Source organism: Lonchura striata, chromosome 9 (genome assembly GCF_050655825.1).
Source record: "Lonchura striata isolate lonStrDom1 chromosome 9, ASM5065582v1, whole genome shotgun sequence".
Lineage (NCBI taxonomy): Eukaryota > Metazoa > Chordata > Aves > Passeriformes > Estrildidae > Lonchura > Lonchura striata.
Window position 1 is genome coordinate 11,168,942 of NC_140711.1, and position 23,702 is coordinate 11,192,643.

The 23,702-nt window shown below is 40.1% G+C and overlaps 1 long non-coding RNA gene across 23 annotated transcripts in view; it reads right to left on the bottom strand.

Annotated features, from left to right (window-relative positions):
- The window catches only part of LOC110483645 (uncharacterized), a 192,923-nt gene extending 178,299 nt beyond the window's left edge, over nt 1-14,624 (bottom strand). For 19 of the 23 annotated variants that reach the window (XR_014957335.1, XR_014957334.1, XR_014957328.1 and 16 more), the window contains exon 1: nt 1-14,624. This exon is cut by the window's left edge and continues 37,828 nt beyond it. This is a non-coding gene — a long non-coding RNA (uncharacterized LOC110483645). The other 4 variants (XR_014957337.1, XR_014957326.1, XR_014957324.1 and 1 more) reach the window with 1 other exon arrangement.
- Nucleotides 14,625-23,702: the final 9,078 nt, after the last annotated feature.

Sequence of the window (23,702 nt, forward strand, 5' to 3'; positions counted from 1 at the left end):
ACATAAAGAGTGACTGCTAGCTGAGTGTTGATCCAGACATGTTCCTGCCAAGGTCACTTCCCTGCCAAAATACACATCCAATAACCATACATAAATTTTATTTTTAATGAATAACCACTAAATGGTTGCATAAACAGAGCAAACTGTGGATAACTGTAGGTTATAATGAATATCTGTTGTAGCAACATTAACCAACACCTTGCACAGGCTGACTGCAAGACAGTGTCACCATCACCAGCCTGTTGGTCAGTGGCAAACCAAATTTTGTTGGAACATTTCAGTGATTTCCCTTAGTGAGAAATCTACATCCTTGCAACATCAGATTTCTCACTCTTGAAGCATCCTTCATATTTTTCCTTTTCAGACATTTAGCTTTGGAAAGCTTAAAATTTATAAAAGGAATAGCCACTGACCTGGAAAGTCACTGTGGCAAGACTGTTCCCTATACCTGCCCGAAATATAAACACTGCTTATGTGGAGGACATGTGGTCTGAAGTCTGAGATTTTAAAAGTCAGCTATCAACTCCTTGTGTGACCTTGGCCAAGCCTTTCAACACCCTTATCCTTCAGAACTGTGTAACTAAGAGAGGGATGCAGAGGGCTTTGTGAAGGTTATTGATTGATCACTGTTTGCAAAGCTTGCTGAGGTGCCACTGGGAAAAAGCTTTAAACTGTATGTGTTTAAAGGATCAATGCATGTTATTACATTATTATTGAAATAAGGGTAAATACATTGGACCAAAAAAAAAAAAAAAAATGGGAGAAAGGAGGAAACAGTTGCAGCCCAGCCCACAAAAGAGAATTACATCTGGTATGTGATGTCTGATCTTGTAGCAGCAAAAAGAGCACCTGTACTAAGGGGTCTGATACCAAGGTCTGATACTTGGCACCACCCAGAATTAGGTACCCTCACTCCTCTCAAGGATTTGGGAGCCACCCATTTAAATCTTCACAGTGGTGACCATTCATGCAATTTTCTTCAAAAAGCTGCCTTGTAATTTTCTTGTTACAAGATCCTTTTTATTTCTATGCTTTCTTCAGCCACGTGTATATTTAGCTAAATTCTGATTTGCCACCCATGCAAATACAAGGGGCATTTTACACTTTTCTTAAGTACTGACACATTTATGACTGTAATTTCTCTAAAATGTCATTCAGCCAAGATTGATTATTTGCTGCATAGTGAGTAGAGGGAAGAAAGAAAGGAGCTGTCAAGCATTCTTGCTTTTCTCTTTGGGGTGGAAAAATAAGCTTATCTTTAGAAAGACAGATCCTTTTATTAAAGGATGAAATGAGCACTGAACAAATACTATGAGGAATTCCAGTTATGCTGATACTAATAGAAGAAATAGTTAAGATGGCAGAAAAAAACCTGTGTGTTCAAAGACTTCAAATGCATTTGTACTAGGTGGGTCTTGACCTGGTAAGACTCCATTAATTTCCTGGGGCTTGCAGTTGCACATGGCCCCCTTTGCATGATGCACTTAACCCACTGCCTCTCCCAAAAACATTACCAGGCCATGTTTTCATTAATATATTCCATTTCTCAATCTTCCTCTTATGTGTTATAATAGTCATTCTTACCTTCCTGTGGCCAGTGAAATTCTCCACTGGAAATCATAAGTATATTCTATCAACATTTTGTTATTGATGTACTGTAGAATTATTATATAACCAAAATTTGCAACAAGCTTCACAGAATGTAAAAGTGCCTTTTTTCAAATATTTCTCTTTCAAAAACAACTAACAAATAATTCCACCTCTGCTTGTCACAACTCAAATATCTGCAATAACTGTTTAGGCAGATTAACAGGATTCCTTTCATATTTTACTGCACTAATCCTTGTAAAATATTGGCCAAGGACCAGGTTCTAGTACCTTTATTGACAGAAAATCTCATGGAAATCTAACAATCTTCAAACTGACTTTAACAACTTGTAGAGGTTATTAAATTAACCAATGATATCTGTGAATAACAAACCAAAATCCCAACAAATTGTTCAACACCTTTGCCAGTGTTGCTAGGAAAGCGCATTTATGGACAGTAGGGTCACCTACAGTACAATGTGTGTTTAGTGTAATATGACACAGAAAAACTGCTACCCTGTAAAGCAGTGCCCAAGCTCCAGCACAGTTTTGAAAGCAGCTCTTTTCCACAGCACCTCTCAGAGTCACACTCCGCCAGCCCCTCTGGTTGCAGCACACCTGACCAGCTCTCACAGCTGCTTTCAATCCCCAAATTAGAACACAGGTGGAGCTTGAGGCGCTGTAGCAAAACTGTCTCCAACCTTACAACCTGTGTGGGTTTCAAACACTGCCACTGGTCCCAGAGATACTGTTAAAAGTACTAAGGACTGGGGAAAGGCTATTGAAGGAACAAGGAACGACATTCATTTTAGAAGGCTATTATTCACTCTGCATAGTGTTCAATCAAAACAAAAACTTCTAAGTCTCAGGGTGTAGTAAGCATTACACAGAGGAAAAGGAGAAGAGCTTAACTCCAAGCTACTGCAAGGTGATTTCATACCAAACTAAGCAAAACAGAGCAATCTCCATGGAAGGCCAGAGTTTATCACAGGCTGTGGTTTGGCCCAGTTGGCTGACATTTTAAGTCTCCATCTAAGTCTGAAACTTGGCAGATAACACAAGTTTCTTTCTCTCCTCTGTGAGATATCCCATTTTCTTTCTGAGCATTCAGACCATTAGGCCTAAAGATCACTTCTGATGTGTAGAGATAAACTGATTTGACAAGATAAATTACAAAAACAAACAAAAAGTCTCAAATTAAAAGCGTGATATGAAAATAGTAAAAAACTAAAGCTGACTCACCACTAATGTTCTCTTGACAAAAAAGTGGTTTCCTACCCCAGCATCAGGAACCAGTCCAGGGATGGAGCAGGCAAGGCACCACAGAGGCATTATGTAAAGAGAAAGAAGACTGACTCTGCGTTGGGTTTAAATTGGGTGAGCCCCAGGTGGGGCTCATCAGGGCAATCAAGGCTCTCAGGCTCTGCCCTTTGCAAATTGTTAGAGGCAGTTGAGAAAGCAGGTGTGAAACATGGGTTGAGCCCCACCTTCAGTTCTCGCCTCAGAGATTCCAACCACGCCCAGTTTTAAAACACTTTTTGCCTTTTTTTCCAACAGCCTTGCAATTATGCCCAATTTTGTAGGCATTGTTTCAAGCCTGACACTATCACATGAATTTGATGCTGAACACACAGTCAGTTAAAAAAAAAGTGGGGAGATGGATACATCTTTGGTTATAAAGTGCACCCCACATCAATGGAGAGTTGCTCCCAAGATGTTCTGTCCTTTGGAACGATTCAGGTCATGAGACTTTCACCAAATCCCTTCTCAAAGTGTTTTTTGATAGCAAATTTCTTTTTTTTTTTTCTTTGCTCAATTTCACAAAGGATTAATTTAGTCATAATAATGCATCCTTCAGCCATCCAAAAGTCCTTTTTCTTCTTAATTTGGAGTATGCTAGACAGTTCACATATACTCTTTAGTCATTGTTTCCTCATTCAGATATTTCTTTTGGAAAATAAACTTGGCAGAGAGCAGAAGACAGCTCTATTACCATCAAGCCTACAGTGACTGCAACTGGGAGAAGAAAAGCTCCTTAGTTAAGTACTTCAATGTGCAAATAACACATTTTGGAGTTAACAGCAATCCCCAGAGTGGTGATTCTCAGAAGCTCTGTACATGGAAATCTCACTCCAGGACAGAGAAAGAGCTAAGGAATTGGGGAGGAAGATAGTGTTTTCTCACAACTAAAGCACAAACTGAATCATCTGAAGCTTTTCCTGGCTTGGACATGAAACTACTGTGTGGTCTCCTGTGCCTTTATTTCCCTATCTATGAAATGTATTTATGGGAATTTGGCTACTTTTTTCCCTCTTAGTCTTTCTTATAAATTTCAGATTTCAACCACAGGTAAGCAAAATTTTGGTGGGAAAAGGATATCAGGAAGTCCAAAATGCCTTGAGCCCTAAGAGCATCAGATCATGCATCACATATAGAATTCAAATACTGAAGGAATTAAAAATGTCATCATTCTCACTTGAGGAAGAAGCAAAACACTTCCTAAATTTATGGAAGAAGGTCTGTCAATAGTCTGTAGGGAAATGCTAATATTCCAGTGTGGAATGGGAAGTAAACAGGAGAATTAAAACCTGACAAATGATGTAGTGACTGTTACCTTTCTCTCCATCCAACACACAAGCACTGATGTAATTGGTAGCTGGGCTGTGAGTGGGGTACCTCATTTGGAATCACTCATGATGCAAATTTCAGCACCACTGTTCTAGGTTGGTATGACACCAACAGACTGGTTTAGAGGAGATGAGAACCACCATTTAGTTTCCCTAATGATTAAACATCTCCAGCAACCACAACCCTCACCAGAAACAAAACCCCAGGGTAAATTTTGGGCTGAGTTTGCAGCATCCATCCCTGCTCATTCATCCCTCACTACAGACAGGGTCTCTACCAACCACCTCGGTCAGCATCAGTACACAAAACCAGCTGCAGGGCTTTTGTCATGACACAAATTACACACTGAGATCTGGATGAACTGCAAAAAATTGCAGCTGGATTTTCAAAGCTGCATGGGAAGAAAACCAGAACAACTTTCTGTAAACCAAAGGGAGATTTATCCACTCTCTACTTTCCAGGGCTAAAAAACTATAATAGAAACTAGTTTTGACCAAGATGAACCTTATGAGATAAAGGCACTAGGCCATACCATCCACTGCCTCCAGTGGACCTCTTGAGTTCCTGCTCCTGGTCGTTCACAGCTGAACATAGGTGCCAAAATGTTTTTAGGAACCGTGAACACTATGCCAGAACTGAGTAAGGCAAATTTACCACCCAAAGGAGATGGTCCTTGCTTGAGAAAGTGTTTCAGGAAAAAGGATTTTGCCTTGACTGCCTCACCTCCCACACAGTTTTGGTTCAGCCAATCTTTTCTAAGCCCACACTTGTTTGATTAAAGCAGTATAAGGAAACCTGGCAAATCCATACCTGAGGACCTTACGGGCAGTCTTTGTGTGAGCTAAAACAGTGCAGTGCACATAATCTGTGTTCCTCTGCAGGGCATTTCCTATCACTATTGAACCTCTAATGCCATACAATGAGAGCTAAGTTGGAGCCACATGCTCAATGCAGTTTCCTCAAACACACAACAGTGACTCCTTTTCCTTACTACATTTTTTACTGCATCCTGTAAGAGACTAGGCTTAATTTTGCAGGACTACACAGTTAAACTGGACAAAATTCTCTAATCTTTGTCTGTTCTGTTCATAAACTATCATGCGAAAACTTAGTAAAAATTGCCTTCTCTACCAAAAGGACTTTCAAGTTTAATTCAACATTGCCTGACCAGCCTAAAACTCAATAGCAGCCCACTATGAATAACAATTGTAACAATTCTGCCCACACTACATCTGTCAAAAATATTATTATCCCATAAGTTTATGTTTATATCCAATTATTTATGCAAAAAGGAAGAAAACCACAAAGAGTATCCCTCAACCTTTTGGTAGATTTACAACAGGAAACTGAGTTTGTTCTTCAAAGTTATGTGTAGGAAGAAACTCATTTGTCTCTGCTCTAAAATGAAAGCACACATGATTAGCAGTCTAATCAATCATGCCTGTTGTATTTATCTAATTCAGTGTGGTTTGTGTTTGCATGATATTCTTTTATTATAAAGAATTCAAGCTCATATGTGTAGTCCAAACCAGTTCATCAACACACAAAACAATCAATAGCTTGTGTAAAGAGGCAGCAAAGTTATTACTGCTCAGTGACCAGTAACACCGAGTGAACAAGGTGCAGATTCCTACTAATTCCTCCATGAAACTAGCTAGATTTACAAATGTGAAATTAAAGGGGCAAGATCTTCTAAACTGGTAAATCAGAGAATTTGCTGAAATTATTCCAGTCCATAGTATGGAGGTTCTTGGTACACAAAACAGGCCGTAAGTTTTCTATATGCACCTCCCTGTCCTACTATATGCATAAAAGGAGCTGTAATATGTGCCATCAATGCTAAAGGACTATTATAAAAATTTTATATAAATATATTTCTACTGCCATTAGTAGAACTATGACAGCAGAAAACAAGCATAACAAAGACAAATCAAGTGCCATATGGACACATGAAATTTCAAAGAAAATTAGCTCTCCATCTAGACAAGATAACTGACTCATCCGTAAAGACATTATGTACCGAAAGTAATAATTTTAATGAAGAAAGGAGGAATAAGCCTTTACATTACAACTGAAAACAAGCAGTAGTAAAAGCAGTAAAATGAGCCAATAAAGTCCAGCAAAAACATGAATCATCCAACCCAACAGAAAATATTTGAAAAATACTGAGTGGGAACATGCCACAGAGACCAAGATGAGACAAAGTAAACATGTCATGTAGAACAGATGCTGCAAAACAAGCACGACGGCAAAAATAATTACATGTTAATCAAAGTCTCAAGAGAAAAAAAATCAATACATTAGCAAGCATCAAAACAGCTGCATCTGGTTTTGAACAACAGAATTTGCAAAAACCCCACCTGCATCATGGAGGAGATGCAGGTACTACCTATGCCAATAATTCCTATACAGATATCTCTACCTTGCTGACTGATAGTGTCTAACACACTGAATTAATGATTTAAACATTCACCTATTTATAAATAATTTCCAGGTATGTAATTTCTGCCAATCTTTGTATCAGAAGGTGACTGATGAACCTCACTCTATACTTACAGATTAAGAAAACCAAAGTTAGCTGCCTAGACCACAGTCTTCAATCTTCATGTGTTAGAAGAGGCTAGCAATGTCAAACATGCACAACCAAGGGAAAATTCTTGTCCAGTAATAGATGAGATGTAATCCATGAGGCCTGAGTAGTACATATTTAAGTCAGGAATTACCACTCAACATGAGTAATGCCTCCAAAAATGGAATCTCGGGAAAGAAGAGCATTATAACAGTGCAAAATATTCCCAGTTCAGTTAAAGATATTAATGAGTATATATATATAAATATGAAATTTCAGAGGATCTGAAATTTAAAAACACATTCAGATGGTTATAGTTATCTATAATCTATAATTGTCTATGATTATGAAACAAAGAGGAAACAAAATTATAGCTCAGCAGGGCTAACTCAGTTTCTTTTGTTTCTGGAACCAGAAATCGGACTAACCTTTAGCACTGGTACAGCACTAGAATTTAAACCTGAGGGAAATAACTTCTCATTTTGATAATTCTGCTGTAATGATTATGAACTCTAAACTACAAATAACGAAGTCCCCACAAACAAAAATTTTTGTTTTTGCAAAAAATAGAAGACTGAAGTCTGACCCCTCCTACGTGAGAGCCTGAAAAATAATTTCCTTCCTACAACTGATTAATTTTTACAAGAAATGAGAGAGTTGTGATCAAGCAGAAGCAGAATATACATGGTAGACAATTCCCACCACGAATTAATGCTCCTCAGAAAGCAGAAAAAAAATTTATTTCCTATTTTTTCTCCTATTAGAATTCAGCCTTTCTCTCTTGTTCAGAAACCATAGAAAAACAGCTTTTGCTCAGCTTTGCATTCAGCATGGCAGAGGCTCAGCCAATAAATGTAGAGAGTAAGTCTGAGTAAGAATACAGCAAAAGACAGCTATGGATGGCTCAGAGGAGGAGGGGGGAAAAGGCTGGGCCAAATATAGCTTGTTTGAGGACTGATTCTGACCTCTAACCATAATGGATTTTGAATACTAAAAAGGGGGAAGCTAAGCAATGCACACAGCTGGAGAAAACAGCATCATGTGACCATGTTTATGCTCTCTCCAAATGCATGTACTTATAGGCACATATACCAACATCTTTAGAGAAAGCATTCATTTTTACAGGATGTTCTAAGCCATCTTTAGCCAAATTTTCTCAATGTCAAAAAAAAAAAAAAAAAACCAAAAAACAGCCAAGAAGCAACAAGTCTGTCAGAGAAACCAGAATTAATCCAGTAAAACAGCTAACTTTGATGTATTGAAGTGCTCTGCAGAATTAAGGTGTAAGAAAGTCCTTATAAAGCTTTCAGCTGTATTCTGCTATTTTAAATGTTGTACTTGCAACTGACTAGCATTTGAAACATCAGATCCCTATTCACACATAATATTATAAGTCACCTGGTAGAACACAAATAAAACTAATTAAATGCCATAGGTAATTTATTTAGTCGCTTCTTGCAAGCTTAATGAAAGAACACATCTAGTGCATGAACTTGTACATGAAAAGTCATCTCTCTGCCATAAAACATTTTTTTTAACCTCCTGAGCTGGACCCAGCTGCTTTTCATACATCTATAACAAACTTTGTGCCAAATGAACTGCTTATATATTTTTCTAAACAAGCCCCACTTTACTTTTTCCAATCAGTCCAGACAGATGGCAAGTAAAGAAAACACTTTAGTGTCAATCTGGTGGAGACTGTCACTGAAGTAATTTTGCCAAGAAAAAACAGACTAAACATTAATGAGGCCAAATAGAGAAGCTTGTTTTACAGGCTGGAGGTACTAGATTTCTCTGGACTTACAGAAATTCAATAGTAGCTTTAAAGTGCTTGCAAGGAAACACTTCTCCACTTTCCTGCAGCATGTAGCAACCGTATTCTAACTGGGCTAGCAATATTCAGTCCATACCAACAAGAATGGGTATTACATTTCTAAAAACATTGGCAAGGAAGTGTTTATTTTCTTTTTTTTTTTCCTTTTCCTCTTGATGTACACAAAAGTTTTTGCACCCTTGCAATGATTATATTTTCCATTACCAAGAATGAACTTTGTAGAATTTGCCTGTGATGTTACAAAGAAAGTCACTCCTACTGAAAGCCTTTACTGTTCAGCTTTTGAACACTGTCTGAAATAATACCACCTTGGTGTACAAGTATCAACTCCAGCCTAATCTCTCTTGCACCTGCTTTTGTGCATGTACCTAATAATGCCAAGAAAAAGGAAAGAAGATTAAGGAAACTCCAAAATAAAAACTCTCTTTGACAAGATGCTTGTTTTGCCTTGTCAAGACACTGTAAGATTTTTGCCTACAAGACACTAATCAAGTTTGCATTATCTAGTATTCCTTGCACCTGAGATGCAATTCCCTCCAACTGCAGCACTTTTATTGCTTATCACATGCTATGATCTGGCCAGGTACAATAATCACCAAAGCAAAATTAGCCTGAGTGCTGCATAAAAATGTGTGGTTGCCTCCGGAGGTTTCAGATAGGTTGGTTACATCCTTGGTATCCAGGCCTCCTCAGCAATTAAAGGATCAGTTAAGCAAGAGGTACAGTGTGCATAATACAGGTTTTTAAACAGTCACTTTAAAAATTCATCACAGGAAAACTGCTATCAGTTATCTTTATGTCCCAAACTTGGGCCTTTTGGAGAAAACAATTTAAGATGCTCAGACAGTGTTTTTATTGGTAAGTTTATGATTCTCTTTCCTATGAAGAGAAAAGGCTTCTTGATAATTTGTAATTCTGTTTAACTCCATGAGAAAAGAGGGAGCACAAAGAGACATGCACTATTCACATTAACATTGCCTTCATCAATAACTGGAGCAATTGCTCTTGTGTCAGGAGAGACATGTAATGTATTTTGAACTATCAAGGCAGAATTTTATTGAGCAGTTTCCAATGGTCAGGAAGATCCAAAGGTAAAATGGGCTCACTATATTACATTTCTAACCTTTCATTCTTCAGCACTTCTTTTGTAATGCTCTTTCCTCATCTTGTCTTTTTCAATACATTGATTTGTAAATCTCTTCCAAAAATACCTAGTCATTTGAGGATGACTTGCCAGGTTTCTTTTCCTCTTTTGTACATCTTAAGCAGTGATCCAGACTTCAAAGAGGACAGCATGTTGGATGGGAAACATCTGGACATACAAGCTGCTGTGTGACAAGCACTGTGGAGATTGTGGCAATGTCTGGTAGCAGTGTAGATCTTTAGAGAAGAAAAATTATTTTGAAGCCTAAAGAAACAGGAACAGATTGAATTATTTGCCCTGACTAGCTCTTTTTGGTGTTGGTTTGCCTTTTTTCTCCACAAGACTAATAGGTTTATCGGTGTATTCACCAGACACTGTAATTTCATGCCAAGGCAGATACAAGTCTAAAGAAAAGGATCTAAAGTTACAGATATAGATAAATAATCAGGGATGAGTTTAAAAGATATATCCAGAAGACAAAGCTTCAAAAGATGCTGTTAACTAGATTGCTTTGTGCTAAGGACATTCAGTAAACAGATTATCTCTAATAAGCTTATCCTGTATTAAAGCGCTAAGGAGTCGATGCCATGATTAGACAGCTTTCAAAGACAATGAATTACAGACACAATCTTATGCAGGGAGCAGAGCAAGCTTTCCCTTCTCCCACAGTGCTGCTCAGTGGCTCCCTGCACACACTCTAAGTGCTGATGAACATAGACACACCAGGTAAGTCATTCTGGGAAAAGCCAAACAAATTGAGTATTAGAAAATTGTCAGGATAAGAAAAAAAAAAATCTCTGCTCTCAAAGCCACCTGTAGAACTTTCAGCACTTTCACAGAGGCATGGAAAGAGCAAACCCAGTGTAAACTTGGTTTGAGAGCAGAAGTGTTTTCCTGCTGGTATTTTGATCTGGAATAGTGATACAAGTGTTTCATCAAGAAACACTCAGACATCAATAACCATGTAAGGACAATGGCAATAACCATGAAACTCATCCAAGAATTGCAATATGGTTTTCCTTTCACTACAATTTTAAAATCAAGATAATTAAATGATTGGGAGTAAAGGGGGGAAAATTACATTAACAGAAGTTGCCAAAAAGACCAAATCAATTAAATCTATGGTATTTACACTAATTTTTTGGACTGGGAAATGCATTAAGACTTGTATAAGTCATGAGTAAGCTTCTAATTTTTATAGTGGAAGAGGTCACACTGTTTCTGGGGCTCTCAAGCATTCAGTTTGCAGAGAAGTCCCTTGACACACTGCATTTGAATTCTGAATACAGAACACATCATCCAATTTGTTAAAAATGTTTCTACAACAGCAGTAACAAAGTCAGCATTGATACAACATCATTTGCTGCAAGCTTTAAGGAAATCATTCCATCACTTCCAGCACACACCAACGCATAGTTGATTTATGAAAAGGCCAGGGAGCAAAGAAATTCTCAAACCAGTGAAAAACATATGAAATAATCAGAAAGATGTCTAGCTAATAAAAAACTATTTCAAATGCTGAAAGCAGTAGACAGGCACACTATAGAAAAGAGGCTGGTAAACAGAAAGATTAAGGAAATATGAGGCAATTATCCACTAAGAAGTAAATTCTTGAGTCATGCTACAAATCAGCATGTCCTACCAAATCTAAGTAGGAATGTGCCAATTAGCAGAGCAAGCATTCCAGTTCTGAGAATATCTGCCTGCAATGGCCTATCTTGGAAGGTGAAAACACCACGTTTGAGCTGTGGACTCAGACAGTGATATCAGGGCTCCAGCCAATTTTCAGGGTATCTTTTCAGATTCTGATTAGGCATACAGCTCTAATGATGGCTGAGAGACTGGCTGTCATACAAAATGGTAAAAAACAGCCTAGTGTTTCCATAAGTTTTCACTATGTATTTTTCCACCCTCCAGAAAAAGCATGTTTGCTAAACACAAACCACGCAACCTTGTTGTCGCGGATAATGCATTAATTATACAGTTCTACAATTAGCAGCTTCAACTTAAAAATAAAAAAAAAAAGTTCACAGGTTTGCAGGCTGTCACAAGAAAAATCCACAAAGTGTTTCTTTCTGTTTACTTAATTTGCTTGTGAAGTTGCTGTGGAAAGAGAAAAATAATGATGCATAGAAAAAAAATCCTCCAGAGAATCCAGCCATTGATTAAAAAAATGTTAATTAAGAGTGCCTTCAGAATGATATCTAATTTTGCATACAGGAAAAAAGCATCTAAGAGAGAACTAAAGGCTAGTCCCGTGATATAGATGCTTTGGTTTGCATTAAACTGCTAAAAGCCTCAGACTTTAAACACCATAGAAAAAAAATGCCCTACATATACCAGAGGGAGTATTAGCATTGTAGGGAAGAAAACTGTATACAATGCGATAGTTTATAATTGCAGAGACAGTGGAAATAAAAAGTTTAATAAATCACTTTTCCTCCAATGTTTTGCCTTTAAGAGTTCTCTCCTTTTCAGTTAAGCTCTTATTTAAACTTCAGCTGCAGTATAACAAATCTGCAAGCTTCACTGTCTGGCAAGTTGTTGGAGAATGAAATCTTGATCTATAAATTAACTCAAAATCTACATATCTGAAAGTACAGCACATGCCCTCAGGCATTTAAATCCCATAGGTGGCAGGTCAGACCTAATTGTTTCCACCATACTCTTTACCCTGAGCACACTCAGGACAATATGAATCTCCTTCCCCTTGAAGGGAATAGATCAATAAAGCCTATCAAGATCCGTGAGCTGACAGATGACCCACAGTGTAAGGGAAGGATGAACATGCTGATACATACAGAAAGTAGATTCACATTTGTGAGAGTATGCAAAGGATCCATATGGGCAGATAAGTACAAGCTGAGAGTGTTTGAACAGAATTCCACTTCTCTCTCCAATCTTACATGAACACAGGACTTTAAGAAGATTAATAGCCTCCTGCACACATTGGTTCCTACACACCACATCATGCTGACAATCCATACACATTGCACAAGAGAAAAAGGAAATGGCTGATGTAGAAAACATTCCAAGGGTTTCATATTTGTGGAATTTCTCTTTTGCATTAGGCAATTCCTTTATTTCAGTAATTCACAAAGAGGTTACACATGCATCCTGAAAGGGCAGATTCAGCCAAAACAAAATGCTCAAGTGAGCATCTTTATTTAGCATCATAGATATAAAAACACCTCCAACCTTGCCAGCATATGCTCACTATCAAGGACAAGTGTACCCCAGATTTTTTTTCTTCCTAAAAAGTGAGCAACGTAACCACAGAGAGGGCTGGCCAATGAAACTATGCATATATTTCCTCAACATGGGTTTCTGTGGAAATCCTATCAGCAACTCTGTCTGGTTTCTCACAGTAATTCATCATTGTGCTGGCCCAGGAGGCCAGAATGATGTAAACTAATCTGGAACTTTCAAGGAATCATAAGGAGCATTGGCACAAAGCTCTCATCAAATTTCATTTATTGCCTAACTTATTTAGACCCCTCTGAAAAGCCCCAACATAAACTTTATATTTTAAGCACAGGTAAAGTTGCCTGCTGACCACTAACTACTGCCAAAATAGCAATTGCTGCCTCTGCTGATTCTCCTTTTGAGGGTATCAATGGCCTCTGGGGAAGCAACCAAACAGAGATGTTTATATTGTTTATAAAGCCTGGAAGCAGCCAAGCCAAGCCCTTTGAATCCAAATAACCCAAAACTTTGAGCTCAGAAAAAGAATAAAAGTCATATTTTATTTCCAGCTCTAGATCCTTCCTTTAGTGAGCTGAGCCCAAACCAGATCCAACTGTCTTTTCTTTTGCTAACAGCAGATCCTGCTATAGCAGCAGGACCCTGCTGAGAGAAAAGTGAAGGTCCAGAATTTGTGCAAGTCTCTGCCTTTGAGGATTTGATTTCTCATATTCCTACAGTAACTTAGCAGATCTACAGGTAGGTATAAAAACTATTCATTATGGCATTTAAGGAAGTGAGAAGAAAACTGTTAAGATAAAGGCTGCCTTCATCTGAGATGCATAGGAATGAAGTCTTTGCAGTTCAAGGGAATGTAGCTGAAATACTCTTTTAAGGGAGAAAAATGTGGAAATCTCCAAACTCCATCTTCAAAAATGCCAAAATAGAAACATTTTGGGGTTAACTGTCATATGGAGACACATTCATTGTCAGTATTTTGGACATAAAAAGGTAATTTCAGTGAAAGCTCAGCCAGTATAAAATCCTTCCGTACTGCCATAATGCTAATGATTTTCTAAGCACCCAAACTAAAAATACTTGACTCATTTTTTTTCTTTCAAATTACCATTGCCCATTCTTTCTCACTGAGAACTATGGAACAGGGACCTAAGTCTACATATTCTGCTACTACTTTGTTGTGGGCATAAAAAAAATTATTTTGAACACATGGCAAGACTAGGGAGGAACAGGGATCACATTCATAAAATCTCCAAATATGTTAAACTTAAAAAAAAAAAAATCAGATATTAAAACTATCAGTAAGGAAGTTAGGAAATATAGAGTATGAAAACCAGACCCTTTTTTCCTCATTTAAGATCTTCAGATCTTCAAAGAATATTTTATAATGCTACTTGTGCTATAAATTCTTTTAATGTTCCTAATCACGTGTTACCTCATCTATATTGTTATACCAGCAGAGACACATCCATAGATTACAATAATCCCTGCACACCTTAGAAATGGATATGTTCAAGTAAACAATCCTTCATGGTTTAAATATATACATAGAAAACAATCTTAAAACTCCTTCTTAATTCTATATTAGTTCATTCTCTTTAATTTATTCAGACATCTAAAGATAGCATATGGGATAAGGAGATTCAAATGTATGAATATATATATATATATATATATATATATATATATATATATATATATATATATATATATATATATATATATATATATAGCAGAATGGATAGGAAACAAAATATAGTTGCCAGCTTCCCCTACAGTAAAAGTTCCCCATGGCACAGGAGAAGCGTGAACTAGTGCCATCATCTCCAAACCATGAGGATGGTTTCTGGTGATGTGACCCAAAAACTCTTTTCGGTGCCAGGAAAATCACTGCACTAATATCAGTATCAAGTTTTATGTCATTTAAGATATTTCTTGTCTTTTAGACAAAAATTGAAATATTAATTTTCTTTTGAGTGGTGTGTTTTTACAGTGTTCCTCATTAAGTTCATTCTTTTGGTTGCCAGGGGGACAAGGTACACCAGCTAAGAGCACAGGAATTACCAAAGCTTGATCATGGTTTACATGATGTCCTGCTAGCAGAGGAAAGATGCAGTTCAGAAATTGTCTCATACTTAGGGGAAGACACCACTGCTCTCACTCTGTGAAATTCCACACACATCTGCCACAGGCTAATTTGCTGGCAACACCAAAAGCTTTTGGCTTTTTCTTCTGCATCTCATCCCTTTACTGCTGCTTTTCAAATGGGCCATCCAAGGGGAACCCTTTTTCACCACTCTTATTATGCTTCTAAAGCCATTCTGAAATCAGTCATTCTGGAGTCAAAATTATTCAGATACAGTCTTTTTATTATTATGTCCAAGCTGGCTATCTAAACAGCAGGAAAAAGCCATTGCCTCCAAGATCCATTGCTCTTTGGAGTACATCATGCAGTATAGCTCATCCCAGATATTTATGAGAGATCTTCTCACAGAATTAATCCATGACTGTTGAGACTCGTGTGCTAATAAGCAAAATAAAGGAAATTACAAACTACTTCCTGCTTAGTAATTTTTAAATGAAAAGCCATGATTGAAAGGAGGATAAATATTTGCATCCCCTGTTCTCACCATTCCCCTGCTTACCTTCTCCCAAACATCAGCAAATTTTTCAGAAGCAGAAACAGCATTGATGCTAATTCTGTGAGCGTGAACACACTGAGTCAGCAAAACGTGGTACAAAACCTCTTTTTTCCCCATGTTGTTTAGAATCAAACAAAGGAGAAGGAGGCACATGTCCTTTCCAAAAGGACGGTTTCTGTTAGCAGTAAACAATGCTCTTAATATTAAACAAAGCTACTGAAGAGCAAAAAGAAGTAACTCTTTACATACCTCTCAGCAAAGAGGCGGAAGCATGAGGCAAATAGATGCCATTTCCCCTTTCCCAAAAAGAGATCCTGCTCTTCCTGCCCTTTGCTAGCCAAGCCCACAGGTCTCTGCTGTATGGCAGATGAAAGGAGGTCACTGCAGTCTGTCCATGGTGCCAGGACCGACCAATGGGACTCAGCTTTGCCTGAAGCACTTGAACAGCACAACCCTTTGGCCATGTCAGCCTGCTGGTCACAAGCCTCAGACTCTGGGAGCAACGGGGCAATGTGCCTCTCAGAAGGGTAGCAGCAGCACCCTCTCATTTTCTTGGCTTTACGAAGTGTCATTTTGCATTACAAAAGGCTTCAGAGTGAGTAGACTGCCTGGGCACATGGTGAACTCCAGAATTCATGCTTGCCATCAGAAAGCACAGGGTCATCAGTTAACCCACACAAAATACGGGAAAAGGACACTTCAAGACTGTGTGCTGAAACTGGAAAAGTTGCAAATTCATTCCTTAAGCCTCTTTTTCCAAAGAAGCCAACAAACATCTTTGCTCTGCCCTCAACACACCTTCTAACAGGCCTGCTCATTGGCAAAAAGAGGCTGATTTTAATCACATGACTCCAGTGCTTTTTGCCCCATGAGAAACAATACTAAATTACTCTCAAACCTGTGAAAGAAAATTGTTGCAGGAGTCACCTTCCCCAAGTCCCACCACAAATTCCTGCAAACAATAAGGAAATTAAATTATATTGAAAAGTTTAAATTTAAAAAAAAAATGAAGTGACCGTTAAATGGTGGAATTCATGATCCCTGGGGAAGTGAAGAGAGCACACAACAAGTTCCCTGTCCTGGACTTCAGGACAGCAAACTTTGCACTCTTCAGGGATCTAAAGAGTACCATGGAAAAAAGCTCTGAAGGGAAGAGAGGCCCAAGTTAATTGGTTAATATTCAAGAATCACCTCTTCCAAACTCAGGAGGGAGGCATCCCAACAAAGAGGAAGTCAGGTTAAAATGCCAGGTCTGTGTGGATGAACAAGGAGCTCCTGGACAAAGTCAAACACAAAAAGGAAGCCTACAGAGGGTGGAAACAAGGACAGGTGACCTGGTAGGAATACAAAGAAATTGTCCAAGCAGCCAGGGACTTTTAAACAATATTAATCTCAATAAGTACTTCTTGTGAGCTCCAAATCACCAGAGAGTCATCATCAAGATTCCACCAGAAATGCAGTTTAGAATCACACAGAAGATTAATATTTTTTATGAATGCTGTTTTGACAAAAACATCTTTCCATGTTCTCTGATCCTTTTTACAGTCCCCTAGCACACATCCTGACAACCTTTGGGGCACACTAGAGCATGAGCATTTACCACTGTTACCACTTTATAGCTCCCTGTTTAGACTGCAAATACAATTTTGTTGATGCTTCATGAGCTGCATTTTAAGGCTACAGCTTTCTGGGTACTGGCACATACTTAATCACATTTGATCAGACAGTTGCATGCTCCCATCTGTGTCACAGAAGATTCTAATCTTTCTTGGATAGGTAACAGTTTTATCTGACAAATATTTTCAGAACACAGCAGCTGAGATACCATTTATTACCATTTCCCAAGAGGGATTTGACCTTAGGACCTACTGACATTCTGCAGCAGGTACCATTTCCACACATCCTGCTTCAGTTGTGAACAGTGTTGTAGAACTGACTTTTCTAAGAGAAATTTACCTTGTGATGTTTACAAAATCATAGAAATGCTACTGGAAGATATAACTGCCAATTTTAAATCAGTGTATTTAAGATGTCAATTATAGTTATTATAGTACTAGATGTTTTCATTTAGTTCAAAGCACAAGCATATGCAATAATTTTCAAGGAATAGAAAAGCATCCAAGGAATCAAAAAAGCAGGTATTAAAGTCAAGTATTCTACTGCTGGAGTGAGAGGAGTGGGAATCAGGAACACATCAACCTTGATTTTTTAGTGGGGTTTTTATCTTTGCAGTATCAATGACATTGATGACAGAGAAGAGCAGTTCTGGGGCATTACTACAGACACCACAATCCCAGGTTAGACTTTCTATGGGACACAAGTTACTTACGTATATGGAAAATCCAACATTTAATATCTCTCCCTCAGTTTCCTCAGCTGTGATGTTGGCAAAAGAGGTATTTAATTTCTTATCAAGCTCCAGAATGAGTTCAGCAATGCTAAAAAAAGGAAAATGTCATTAGTCTCAGCAAAGAAAAACTATTTAATTCCTCTCTCCCTAGTTCTGACCCTCACACTTCTGTTTCCTTACTCATTCATTGAAATCTCACCAGATTACATTTTAGAAGTTTATTTTTCAACTGGACATTATAAACATTGTCACCTAGTGACAATAATATCTTGTGCTGGAGTTCTAGTGTCTGTATGTCATTTTTTGAAATAATATAAAACTGCTTCTCAGACATAAACTGTCTACCTCCTGCTCTTTTGAGGCCACAACTTGCAGTTTCCTGGGCAGAGCTCCCACTGGAATATTTTGGATTTCCTATGTACCTCAGTTGGTTGATACCAGCTCCCATGTTGGGAATTAATAGTGCACTGAGTCTGCTGGGCCTAAGCACTTCACTGAGCAATCTAAGGCTCTACAGAGTATAACAGCAGGTTCAGTTCTGCAATTTCCTATACTCCCTAAATGCATCTGGGCCACAATTATATAATGAACTATCTCTTTACTAGTTTAAGTTTGTTTTGAGGGGTTCTTTAACACCTAGAGTTACAGACTTAGTAAGTAAGTACAGGTTGGTGCAGATAATCAAGTCAGTGAAAATATCAATAAAAATATAACTCAAACATTAGCACTTTTTTTTACTTTTCGTAAAAAAAAAAAAAAATTCAGCCAGAGATGGGCAGTTAGATCATTATTAACTAATATCAACTAGTCCAACCACTTCTTGTTTGTGTACTACTTGTTCCTTGTTTTTGAGGGAGAGACAACAGGGTATTATTTTTTACATCTCATAAAAACATTCCCTGAACAAGCTTTCAATCACTTTTCATTCCCGATAAATTCAAAAGGCAGCACAGCATCTGACTGACTAGCTCAACAAGCCTGTTTTCCAGAGATACAATTAAATGGTGTTGAAAAATCACATCAGTAGGAATTACTAGGTACTTTGGACTTCTTGAGTTTGATCCAAAGACTGTCCTTGACTTCCATAACACTTACACTGGATTCCTCAGGAACCATTCAGGAACCCAAATTTAAACATCTCTGCTCTTTAAATTCTTCGGCTATATCTTTCCCTTAATTCATTTCTCTTTGCTTACAGAGCTGGTGTGAAAACCTTATGGCATGTCTACACTATACAGTGCAGAAATCCCTGCAGCAGCTGGTGGGAATACCCAGCATAGCACCATGCTGAGCCATTAGCCTGGGTCCTGGGAGCAGTATCGATATATTAGCATGGCATTACGCCCAGGCTAATGAGCTCAGGCTAGCTCTGCACTATACTGCTTTGATCCAGAACGAGCTCCTCTGCAGCTCAGGCAGCCCCTCACTGCACAGAGCCCCCTTGTCTCTGCACTGCTGAATGTTATCTGTTCCACACATCACAGGCCTGCTCCTGCAGACCCACTGCTATCTGAGTGCCATGGCTGTCTGAATTCTAAACACTTCAGTATGCAAAAATGTCTGTTCCTAAACTGAAACTTATTTATCTATCCACACATTGCAATCTACAAATAAACAGAGCACCTGCATCTCGCCACATTTCCTATTCAACACTAACTACATCACGTGCTTATATTGTGACTCAAACATGGAGCTTTAAATTAATTCCAGTAATCACCTCTTAGCTCTTTTGCCTTTAGTTGTATGTGGAGAGAGAAGAATTATGCATTTTAGTTTCAGCACCGAGGTCTAAACATTGCATCCTAAACCAAAACTTATATTTTCTCTCTCTGTTGGCAGAAGCTCATCTCTTGAATAGAAGAAAAATTATCATTGAATGGAAAAAACATCATTGGTAAGACAGGCTGACTGACAGACATTGCAATTAACTAAAAGATTTCAACTGCAATGTATTTCTTTGTCATGGGCAACAGTAATGATTAGAGGGACATGCACATATATGTATGTAACTATATTTGTTACTTAGCAGTTATACCATGTCATTGCTCTTAAGAGATTTCTTTCTTCCTGCTTACCTATTCCAAACAACCAAACATATGTCTTTGATCTGCCTGAAAGGATAAGTATCTTACCAAGGGTATGAGCAGATGAATAGCTAAGTAAAGCTCCTGACACAGCAGAATGCATTTGCACACACCTACGACAAAGGCTAAATGCTGAAATGGAACAATCAGAATATAAAAAACACCGAAAGAAGCAAACTTGTAATTACCAACACGAGCAACATCCTTTCCTCATCAATCCTCAGGCATGCTTATATTAAGCCATAAAGGATCAGACAATTCCGGAGGGATAGCCTTTCAGGGGTTTCTCGTTTAATGCTTTGGAGCTAAATCATGCTTTCCTTTCCCAGAGGTGCACAAGACAAAGAGGCCAGATGGAGCCCTCTTCCCCTCCCCACCACACCTGGGCAGGGGCCAGCCCCAGCGCAGTGCCCAGGGGAGTGCCTGGAGCTCCGGCAGCAGCTCCAGCCGGGCCAGGGGCCCGTGCTCGCTCTCCCCTGCCCGCGGGCAAGGATGGCAGCGGGGACAAACGGCACTCCATGGCCAACGGCACTCCATGGCAAACGGCACTCCATGGCCAACGGCACTCCATGGCAAACGGCACTCCATGGGAAATGGCACTCCATGGGAAATGGCACTCCATGGCCAACGGCACTCCATGGCAAACGGCACTCCATGGGAAATGGCACTCCATGGGAAATGGCACTCCATGGCCAACGGCACTCCATGGCCAACGGCACTCCATGGGAAACGGCACTCCATGGGAAACGGCACTCCATGGGAAATGGCACTCCATGGCCAACGGCACTCCATGGCCAACGGCACTCCATGGGAAATGGCACTCCATGGCAAACGGCACTCCATGGCCAACGGCACTCCATGGGAAATGGCACTCCATGGGAAATGGCACTCCATGGCCAACGGCACTCCATGGCAAACGGCACTCCATGGCAAACGGCACTCCATGGCCAACGGCACTCCATGGGAAATGGCACTCCATGGCCCGGCCCTGCAGGGCACCTCCACCCGCACTGCAATGCTTAGCACTCCCAAGGGCCACAGACCATCCCCCGGACGGGCTGCCACCCCTGCATGGTGCCGGCAGCCGCTACCCGGCTACACCTCCGGAGCCAGTCCTGCCCCCGGGCACTGACACCGAGCCACGGCACCGCCAGCCGGGCCGTGCCAGGGAGGAAACAACCTGAGCCCCCGAAGCGGCAGCGGCTGCTGCCTGCCTGCCGCGCCGGGAGGGGCTGCAGGTTCCCAGCAGGACACTTCAGAGGGGCAGCCAGCAGCTGGAAGCACTTCAGCGGCACAGCCTGTGAGACAGGGACGGCACTTGCAAGGGAGCTACACGAGACAAGCTTCCAGGGCTGCAAAACGGCTCCCTGGAGCCCTCATAAACAAACCAATTTAGGTTTATTCTGCTCCACGGTGCAGCTGCAGAAGCGGCAGCACGCTGCAGGGCTGACAGCAGCAAAAGGGGCTCGGTGCCGGGGGACGCCCCCCTCTCACCACAGCTTGGCTGCAGTGACAGAGGTGCTCTGCAAAGCTCCCCGGCTCCCAGAGCCAGCCCTGCGCTCGTCATCATGGAGCACACGTGAGGGATCGTGTATGGAAGCGAACAACACGGGTAACAGGGTGAAACCACCCTGGAGCACAGCAACAAGGCCCGCCCTCGGCAGGGGCACACAGACCACTGCCCAGGGCGGGCAGGGACAGCGGCCACTGCGTCCCATGGCACTGCAGGGTGACACTGCTCCCCAGGCAGAACCAGCCAGAGCCAGCGCCTGCTGCGGGGCGCCTGCTGGTTCCTGAGGCTCCTCAGACCACCAGAAGCACTCCGGTCAAATGCAAATGTGATCAGCTCTCAGGAGAAGAAAGATTTCTTACACCAATTAGCTCCAACCTCACTTAGAAACCAAAGTATGGAGAAAAATAAAGGAAAAGGTTAAAAGGGCTACAATATTTTATGTCATTGTTTGTATTTTCTCCTTTTGTTTTGTTTTCATGGCACGTAACAGAGATACTACTTTAAGCCTAGAAAAGAATCTCAGAGTCAGTGCTGACAGTATGAGAATAAAGACACCCTGTACCTCTGCCCTCGTTGTAACACCGATTTCATTAACCGCATTTTTCTCAGCACTGTAAGTGGCTGAGGCCAAGTTACTTGGTGCAACTAGTCTCTCTTGCAGAAGAGGCTACAGCTACTCTCCAGATTCTTTCTCTTTCTCATGGGAATACTTCAGGAACACTATATTTTACACTAAAGCAGAGCAGGGCTAGCATACACTTTTCATTGGGAGAAAAGGTCCTGTAACAGTCACTGCAGTGTGTACCAGCAGGAACCAGCACCTCACACCACAGCTATAAAATGTCCACCAGTTCCTCCTGCACTGGCAGAGCCTCGAGGGCAGCCACCCCAGAGCTCTCATAAAAACCCTGTTGCATTGTTCACTCCTCTAGAGAGGATGAGGATGCTCCATAGTAACTTTCAAAGACAATTAAACCTAAAGTACAAAACACATCACAGAAGAACCTGGGAGGGCACAATAGATCTCCAGCTTGACACAAATTGGAGAGTTTCCATTTCTATGGCAAATTGCTTAGTCCTCTTCAGTTGTATTTAAATATTTTCTTCACACTGCCACAGCAGGAATTTTACCTATATGGAGCTCATTACAGGCTTTGCATGGGCATATTTAATCCCTCTCTTTCCTTTCTACTCCTTAAACCTTCCCACCTTTAACAAAAGTTTAGCATCTGCATAGCCTTTATATTCTGTGCAGACACTAAGGACAGGAGCCCAGCACACTGCACTGCACCTCTCAGGTGTGTCACCCACACAAGAACCACACTGCCCACGTTCCTACACCACTCCAAGGCTGCAGCCCTGCTGAAGGCCACAGCTTCTCATGCTCTACACCTTTATCGAGGTCTGTGCTCACTGAAAGGAGTCTGACAGACTCAGCCAACCCATCAGTATTTCTGAAGGCTGCTCCCAGCCAGTGGCTAAACCAGTCCCCATGAACAGAGCTGCTGATGTGCAATTTGCAGAGGAGGAAACATCTCAGAAACAGTGTGTTGTGGGACAGACCTCTGCCCACTCTACCAAATCACATGCCACCTTCACATGCACAATAAAAGAGTACATTTGACTGTTAAGAGGTTTTTGGGGAAGGAGACTAACATAAAAAGACGATAAATTCTGCCCACCCAGTGTTCACTGAGAAGGGCCTTTGTGCATTGCTTTGATTCTTTATTAAAATTCAAAACAAATCTGTTTTCTCAGTGGTAACAGCATCATAATAATTTCCTATCCCCCTTCCCAAAAACCCTTAATAGCAAAGGTATTTTACAGGCAAACATTTCTTTTTTAAAAGTCAGAGCTCATCTTATTTTAGAATCCAGCATCTATGCCAAGACTTCACACTGTGCTGAATGCATTACAACATCTACCAAAAGTGCAAAATACATTTTAAAAATGGCCAGGCAATACACTGAATAGTTGTGGTTTCTGAACACTTGCCAGTTTTAGTTAGAGGAGGTTTTTTTACCCTGTGTAACTTATGGGCACATTGAGAAAGATATGTGTAAAGCATTCCTGCAATCTACTATATCACAGCAAGATTTGCAAATGCTTTTGTTCACTGAAGCACAACACATCCAGAATTACCCCTGTAC